At 39.3% G+C, this 9,679-nt stretch overlaps 1 protein-coding gene across 1 annotated transcript in view; it reads right to left on the reverse strand.

Moving 5' to 3' along the window:
• The window catches only part of FERMT3 (fermitin family member 3), a 24,221-nt gene extending 14,542 nt beyond the window's left edge, over positions 1-9,679 (reverse strand). The window contains exon 1 of the mRNA XM_018565021.1: positions 9,420-9,679. The gene's annotated coding sequence lies outside the window, so the exon portion shown is untranslated. The remainder of the gene's footprint in view (positions 1-9,419) is intronic.

Below are 9,679 nucleotides of genomic sequence, written 5' to 3' on the forward strand. Positions count from 1 at the left end.
TTTATATATATATATATTAGCGATGCACCGATACCATTTTTTCCAGACCAAGTACAAGTACCAATACTTGTCCTCACAGATACCAATTACTGATACCTTTTTGTTTATTGTCCTGTGACAGTTTTTCTAAAACAATACAGACTAATGATTTCAGGACAGTGGTGGAGCGCCAGAGTCCAGTCGCAGCTGCAACCCCTGCAAACCCTGGTAGTTTTCGTGAAAATGCCAAGTATCAGCGCTGGGATATGACCTTATCTGTGCATCCCTACAATTAACAATACCAAAATAAAAACATATGAAATAAATAACCTAATGACTGTTGGTTATGAGAAGGGGTCTTTGGTGTCCACTAGCTAAAAGAAGGCTTTATTAGAAAAATCCACCATTTCCCCAGATGCACCCGCACCGGATCAAGAATAGCTCCAGAACTGGCTATTCCCGACTTCCCAAGGGACTGAGCCTCCTGTTGACACCACTGACAGCAAAGGGGAACACCATACCAACAGATGGGTCCCCAATTTTCAACCATCTTAACTTTTTTCACAGACTCTCAAAGACCCCCTAACCCACCAAGCTGCCGTGAAAAAAAACAAGCAGATAACTCATCCATTGGCATCGTTTACTCATCCATTGGCAATGGTTAACGTTTAGGTGGGACCTTCTTCCTTCATTAACCTTCCGGAAAGAACTCCCAGTAGCCCCTACAGGTCCTACCCCACTGTGGCTTCTCCCTACCACCTGACCCTCACCTCTAATCAAGTAAGACGTACTGTTTTTTTCCAGCTCTAATCTTGAATGTTTTCCTGCGGAATATTCCTTCCCCTAGTCATGTAGCCCTACTGCGTATTTTCTCCGGGTCTGTCGAAAAACACAGTGGCAGGTAAACTGACTTCTATTCAAAACTGGTGTTAGAGAACAACTGGGGTGTATGACTGCTGTAAGGACATTTTATTGTAATCCTTGGAACAGTTCATGAGAAATAGCAGCTTCATGCTTCATTAAATGGTGTTAAAGCATAGCGTGTTTTAGTGAGCAAATATTTTCTTGGCATACATTGGGCCAGTGATGCTATCATATCAATATGGACCAAAATCTCTGAGAAATGTTTCCAACACCTTGTTGAATCTATAACACGAAGAATTAAGGCAGTTCTGAAGGCAAAAGGGGGTGCAACCCGGTACTAGCAAGGTGTACCTAATAAATTGGCCGGTAACTGTATTCCCCCTTGAGAAGAGGCAGCTAAAAATGTATATCCTTCCCCCACAGGAGCTTAGTTCTTAGTAGATTGTTCATAAAAAGCTGGATTTGATTGCCTTTAGGGGGTACGAAAGGAATAATTTTTAATATTTTTTCGTGTTAGAGCAAACTGGACCCTAGTTGGTACTTTTTTGGCTTCCCTGCAGATCAACTAAGGTTTTAGGGATTTGATGGAGCAAGTTTCTTTATTTGAACCCATTTAACTTCTTACTCTGATTATATTCATACGCTGTTAAATTTGTTTGAAGAAAAACATATGTTATTTTAAACTGTATTTCCTGCATGTGCTACTTACAACACCTGCAGTCACAGCTGCCATTTCCTCACCAGTCACTGCTACCCAGTCAACATTACAGCAGTTTATATACACAAATCCTTTATGTGCAGCAACAATAATTATGTATGATCTCAGCTTCACACGACTCTGGATGTCACTTTTTACAATAAGACTATGGACTTCGTTTATAAATCTTATAGCTAAACACCTTATCAGCACTAGTGTTGTGCGAATGGCATCTGCCCGGCCTATAGCTATAACTTTTATCAATGAAGCCCTATATATATTTCAAGTCTGTATATATACGCACCGATCAGCCATAACATTGTCCACCAGCCTAATATTGAGTAAGTCTGCCTTTTGACACCAAAATAGCCCTGACCCATCCAGGCATGGACTCTCTGAAAGTATGTTGTGGTATCTGGCACCACACCATCAGTAGCAGATCCTTTAAGTTCTGTAAGTTGCGAGGTGGGGCCTCCTTTGCTCTTCCCGTGCCTCAATGAGCATTGGCCGCCCATGACCCTGTCACCAGTTCACTAGTTTTACTTCCTTGGACCACTTTTGGTAGATTCCGCCAATGCAGACTGGGAACATCCCACAGTTTTGGAGTATCTCTGACCCAATCGTCTAGACCTGTGGTTCTCAACTGGTGGGTCGAGATCCAAAAGTGGGTTGAAGCCCCATGTTCAGGTTCCCCTAGCACAACACTGTAACCTCAGCCTAAACTCTAACTCTTAATCTCAACCTCGTCACCTTACTCTTTATTTGGGCCCAGCTCCTAAACCTAACCTACATCCTAACCTCTGAACTTACACTTGATCTTAGCCAAAGACCATATAAAAGGTACTGGGACTTCATGTCACTCACAAGTGATAAAACCCCGATGGAGATTCTAACCCTTTGCTATTCTATCAAACATTAAAAAAAAAATGTTTTGCCTATAGATACACTTTAATGAGTAACAATTAATAACTGCAACTATTGTATTTTTATAATATCTGATTAGTATTCATTTTTATCTTGTGCTTTGTTCATCAAATGGCAAGATGTTGTCACATTACATGTCTAGTTCAAACATGGGAAGTTGCATGAATGGAGCAATCTTTCCATTTTGCAATGTGACTTTAGTTGGAAACATTTACTGAGAAGTTTAAGAGGTTACATTCCTCATTAGTAATGGCCTTCTCAATTGTAATGGGCTTCTCAGTGCATACAAGTGGAGGTTTATATGACGCAAACACTGGATTCACTCTTTCTTAAAACAGGCCTGGGAGAACAACTGGATGTTCTCTGCAGCTTGTCCAAAGCTCTGTAAGCTGTTTGCACATTTTTAAAATCATATCTCCCAGATGATGCTACACAAATTCCTGTTACCATGTAAACCTAAAACATGGCTTCAAAGCAATGTAAATCAATGTAAAGCAAGCAAAATAAGTCAGAACATGTGCTTCCATTGCTAATCTCCTGAAAATGCTGATTTCTTGGCTGTCAAGCTGTCACTGATAGAGAACAAGTATTTGCCAGTGAGATCAGAATTCATGATCCGCTCACAGAACATTTCGAGCTAGAAGATAAGCATATCAGCCTGCCATTAAGCATGTTCAGGATGGAACCAATGGCAGCCTATGTATTTCTACTGATAGGATTCCTTAAAGTGTATGTAATTGCAAAACTTTTTTTATTGTTTTTGTTTTGGATAGAGTAGGGGAGTATATACCCTCTATTCAGTTGTTACTGCTGTCTGCATCCCTGCTGGGAGAAAAGTGCCTCAACTTTTGTGTTGGCGACCACTGTCGCTGAGACAAAAGTGAGGGGAAATCGCAAATTGTTGAGCTGTCACCAGAGCAAGAGTTGAAGGCAAATCATTCATGAAGACACATGTTTCAGTTACAACTGTCTAAGGGGGGACAGGGGGACACAGGCAGCAAAAAAATTATCTGATAGGCCTAAAAACTGTTAGAAGGCTAAAGTAAAAGTAGACAAACGATAAACAAACTTGGTTAAACAATTTGCAATGTTTCCTAATATAGCCTTTTAGAGGACTACATATTTAGAAGTAAAATATTCCCTGTTACTTTCAGAGTTGCAGATAGAACCCTAATAGACCTTTTAGCACCTCTTGCAGGGGAGGTGGTTAGATGACACTGTGCAAACCATGCATTGCATATTGTGGTGTACTCCAGATGTGGGTGTGGTTTTAAGAGTTGAGGTTAAACAGCAACAGACTTCTCAGCTAAGAGTTGCTAATCCATTGACATGCCTGCTTATGGTACAAGCCCGTGTTCATGTCAGCCATTGGTAAATCAAAATAAAAAATCAAAGACTTTTTGCAGGAGAGCTGATTTAACGGGTCAATCCACTCAAAAATGATACATTAGTTGTTAGTGACACCTAGTACGCTGAATAGGTTGCTGCCTTCTTAAATGGGATGGATACTCCACCAGAGAGATAGCCCACCTGGGAGTTTTGAGTTTTCCTGGCAACCTTTGCATGTTTCAGCTAATGCTGTTGCATCCTAAATAAAGTGAAGCAAAAGAGAAAAACAGCAGGGAGAATGGTATCCCCTCATAATTATCATAGCAAGTGTGCAGACCCAAGAAGATATAAGAATCTGTTGGGTAATTTAACTCTCCAGCATCTACCAAAAACATCAAATCTAAATTTTGGTGGGATTGACCCTTTAAATACACACAGCATCTGTTATGGATTTGTTTGTGAACAGTGAGGCAACTCCAGGCCAAGAGAGCATTTTTTAGTACAAATCTGTTATATTGGGTGCATACTCTTATGATTAAAGACCTTTCTAAACATAGAAAGCTTTTTGGAAATTTCTGCACAAGTCAGCCCACGATATTGATTGAGTGAATTGAATATACAGTATGTTCTCGCCATTATCTCCTATTAAATTACCCCTTTGGAGAACTAGAAGGAAATTAGTGGTCGATTTGCTGGTAGACACATGCCAGAAACGTGCTTACTATGTGGCTTCTTTTATCTAGACTCATACTTTTTAACACATTTTGACCTCCTATATGTAATATAGAGCAGGGGTGGGCAAACTACCGCCCTCCAGCTGTAGTGAACTACAAATACGATCATACATCTGCTTCTGGGAGACTTCATACGTTTCTGAAAGCATCTGTATTTGACTAACTGGTGTGCCATTGACTACACCACCAGCATTTTGGGCAGGTGACAATTTAAATGGTGGTCCAAAGTATAAGAACTTTTGAATTTCTGCTTTTTCTAGACTCTCTGCAGTGAATGATTTGTGATTGGTGGGAAGAGGAGAAGTAAACCCTGCAAGGGTGAAGGCTCAAGCCTCAATTGAAACGTGCACCATGATTAAAGCTGCATGAAAAATGTGTGATTATTCCATTTATTTTTGAGAATATAACCTGGTTTCTTCATTAATCATGGTTAATCAACCACACGGTACAAAAGAAAAACTAGCCCTGGACCTCCTGTTTGTCCCTATAGTTTAAGTACTTTTTGGTAGCTCTGACCTTCACCACATCCTAAAACTGGCCCTGCCTGTTTACCTATGCACATAATAATAACAACCGTGTATCCAACTCCAGCCACTCAGAAGTAAGAAAAATCAATGACATCCTGTAGTTAACACTTCCATAGGTGTGACTAAAAGTGACAGCTGAAGTGCACCATGACTGATATGAGGATGAAAATGAGTAAGAGAAAGTGTGATTGTGATTTTTCTTAACTTTTACCTTTATTTTTATTTTTTTAATTATACCAGACATTTTTACAACCATATACACACCATAGATATAAACAGCAAAGAATAACAGAGAAAGAAAAAAAACAAAAACATAAAAACATACAGATATCATTTCTCAATGTACCAATTTAAATACCGTATTTTTCCGTGTATGAGACGCTACTTTTTCATTAAAATGTTTACCTACTAATAGAGGGGCGTCTTATACACGGGGGCCGAGAGGAGAACCGCGGTTGCGAAACTGCCGAAAGTGCCGATACCACTGCAAACTACCGTAGCCTCACAAGTGAAACTTCGGATTGCAAAGACAAGATAAGTTTTCCTCCAATCATAAATCTTTTGTACCTGACGTCAGCTGTTGCTGGGGAGAGTGGCTCTGTAATCCGCTCTCCCCAACAACAGCTGACGTCAGGTACAAAAGATTTATGATTGGAGGAAAACTATTATCTTGTCTCTGTAATCCGATCAGAAATATTTTGTACCTGATGTCAGCCGGCGCTCGGGAAAGCGTGTAGCCAGTGCCCGGAGCTGTAATGTCGGAGCATAACGTGATTGAGGTAAGTGCGATGCATTATACCATTTAAAATGTTGATTTAGGAATTTTGGGTAAGAAAAGTTGGGGGCGTCTTATACATAGGGGCGTCTTATAGACGGAAAAATAGAGTAAATTGCATCTTTTTCACCAATACACTTAGGAAAAGAGTCTCACATTATACATGTACGCCATCACTATATTCATTCTACTTATCCCACATTCTACCATATTTGTCCATAATACCTCGATGATTATAAATTATTTTTTCGAACATAACCACTCTATCTAGTTCTTTCCACCATACCCTATATTTATTACATCCAATATTTCTTGCCAGTACCGTTTCAGCTTCGGACATCACCAAAGCAGGTGTACCACATTTTGGGCATTTGGAATTTTCACTGAGTCCTATCTTATACGGGAACTCTGGGGTCTGATATGTTCTATTTATAATATAGAGTGGTGTTCATCTATGTGAAGCAGAAGGTGAGACTAATTGGGTTGATTGCAACGCCACCCTCCAAAGAGTGTCCTCTAGTGGTCCCAAATCCAATTCACAATCTTCTTTACATTTCAAAGGTGATTTGCTTAAACCCCGGGTAATAGGTTTGAATACAATCTTGAAATCACCCCCTTTGTAGTAATTGCATGAAAGAGCTTATCTATAACCATATTTGCGCTAATACATACATCTCGCAGTCCTGGATGCACCGTAAGCGCATGTCTCAGTTGCAAATATTTATAGCATTGGGTATTAGGTAGTGAATATATCGCTTGCAAATGCTGAAAGCATCACAGTACACCCTGATCATACACTTGTGCCAATGTCAACATTTTTCCACACTCCAAATCCTTGAAGTTTGCTCACCTCATACAGTTCCCCATTTTCCCATAATGCAGTATATATTGTAGGGATGTCCCAATGCCACTTTTTCAGGCCCAAGTACAAGTACATCCCCTCATGTACTTGAGTAAACCTGGGGATACCCAACAAACCTTTAGATGATCTCCACAGTTTACCAATTAATCTTATAGTATGAAGTAGGGCTGGTAACTATTAAAATGTTCGAAGTAGAAAATAAATAAAATGAAGTAGGATCACACTAATCCATCACGTTATTTATCTCAGGTGCCCCACTCAATATGGCTGCCGCTTGAGTGGGGCAACTCAGAATAATAACGTGCTGGATTAGTGTGATCCTAGTTCATTTTATTACCTCATTGCTGTGCTGTATGTGTATAGGCCAATGCCTTGGCCTATATGGTGTAGTTGTACAGGTAGCGGGCACATTAATGGATTGATCGGAAGAAGCATTGATTTGTTCCAGTTTACACACAACCCTGAAAACTTCCCAAATTCCGAGAGTATAGACATCACCTCTAATAAAGAATGGTTGGTATCTGCTAGGAAAATCCAAGTGTCATCCGCATATAGTAGTATCTTATCCTCCTCTTTACCCTGCTTAAATCCCAATATCTTAGGTGATCTTCCTAATGGGTTAGCTAACGGCTCTATCGCCAATGCAAATATCAGGGGAGATAGGGGGAACCCTTGTCTGGTTCCCCTCGTCAAATTAAAGACCGATGTAAAGGCTTTGTTCACTTGAATTCTTTGTGATGGATTAGCCTATAATATTTGGATATATGAGATGAACCGATGACCAAATCCAAATGCCGTAAGTATTGCCCATAAGTAGTCCCACTCTACAGTATTAAAAGCTTTAGCAATATCTAAAGATAGTGATTGTGATCTTTGATGACATGGCTTGATCAACAAAACCATTGATCACCTGGTCAATACTTACAACATGATCAGTGGCTTTCTTGGCAGCTGTGACTATGTTTTATCTTAGATACCTCTGATGGGCATTAAGAAATAAGTACTTTTCCTAAAGAAGACAGGTCCAGGATACTTTAAAGAAGCTTCCCTAACACTCAGGAGCCATTTAAAGCCTATTTCACCCTTAAAGACCATTTTAATTTTTCCTTCCATATTTCTTCAAGGTTTTTTTCCTAATTGTGACATTTCTCTGATATGTTCCAGATTTCACCTACATTTCAGTAAAGTAAAACTCCCCAATTTTGCTAATTGTGATTAAGAAGCATTACAGTGCACTCAGGAAATGGCTCACATATGCGGTTGCAGTGTTTTTTTTATACTGGGTGGTGTCTGATGACACACATCCTCATGAGTGGCTGTGAGAAAGGGCAGAAAAGCACAGGGCTGTATGGACAGGATTTAAGGAAGCATAGGGGAGTCCACTAAATAAAAACCCAGCAGTAACTAAAAATAGTGTGAACTGTGTGCAACCTGCAAACATCAAATTTAAACATACTTAGGTTAAACATAGGTCTAAACTCAGATAAAAAGGTTAAAAGAAATGTTAAAGGAAATAAACATAAAAGGCCCGACTCGATGGACCACTTAGTCTTTTTCTGCCATCACTGTTCCATATTTCTTTGTTTCTACATATTCCTAAATTAATCAATCTGGTTTAAATGTCAAAACTAATAGATTGATTTTCATAATGTTTGCTAATATACACATCAGTTAGAGTGATGCTTATTAATGAATCAGCATATGCTCTGTAATAAGATAGCAGTAATGTCTAGTAAAGCTGTAGTAGCTGTAAAACCCCTAACTGCGTTACATCTCTAGCACAGGCCCTTGTAACAAGAAGTAAGGAAAGAAAAAAATATTCAAAAAAATGTTTTTATGTAAGATTTTTTTATGGTTCATGCTGCAATGGAAGGCCACGAGAGCTGCTGGTTGGACATCAATGGTACAGACATAATTAGGGTTGCACAGATACCAAGTACAGTGCTCGGTACAAGTACGAGTACATGTACCGATACTTATGAGCTCCAACACTACACTAGAGAAAAATTCAAAAGTTAGGAGGCGGCTGTCATTTGTAAGGAGCACACAGAGCTCCCGGGATTTGTACATCTCTGTTTTAATGTAAGATTTTGTTTTTATAAATATAAATAGAGGGATGCACAGATACCAGTTTTGCGAGTACGAGTACTGGTACTTGCCGAGTACTTACAAGTACAAGTAAGGATACATTTTTGTTTATTGTCATGTGACAGTTTTTCTAAAACAATACAGACTAATGATTTCAGGACGGTGGTGGAGAGCCAGAGCCCGGTCCCAGCTGCAACTGCTGCAACCCTGGTAGTTGTCAGAAAAATGCCAAGTATCTGCATTGGTACTCGAAAAGTATCTGTGCATCCCTAGACATAATTTCAGGCATCAGCACAATTGCTGTAACTTCTTTTAAGGGGGAATTCTAAATAGCCAATTTCTAGTGTCCTGCAGAAATAATTTACACTACTGCAAATCACAGCATGTAAGATCAGACATTATATACGTGAAATTCTGGGAATTCAGAACCAGTTCTAGAGTTCTTAGCACACATTACACACTTTTTGTTAAAGTAAATGTTCTACTTTCAATATGCCTTCTAACAGCCCACGCGTTCATATGCTGGGTAACGTTTGTTCTAGTCTCATTATTAGGAATCAAGTAAATTGAATTGTTCTTATAGAGTTGATAAATGCAGTATATTTAAATCACCATACAATGAAATGAAATAAAAACTTACCTTCTTGTTCTTCTTGGGTATATCCTTAGTGTCTTTTCAGTTCCTCTGTTACACTGACTTTCTGAAGAAGTTTGTATGTGAACTCAGAGATCTATCAGTGACATTACCGTTCCTTTTTTACAATGTCTCCTCCCTTCTTTCCGGTCTCAGTTGGCCCACTGTTTTCCTCTTTTATCTTGTAGCTGCAGTCTATCATTCATTTCTTTTCATCCTTTTTTATTTGTCTTGTATTTCAGTCTTGTGCACCTACCATTTCTGTC

Source organism: Nanorana parkeri, unplaced genomic scaffold, assembly GCF_000935625.1.
Source record: "Nanorana parkeri isolate BGI_ZX_2015 unplaced genomic scaffold, ASM93562v1 scaffold25, whole genome shotgun sequence".
NCBI lineage: Eukaryota > Metazoa > Chordata > Amphibia > Anura > Dicroglossidae > Nanorana > Nanorana parkeri.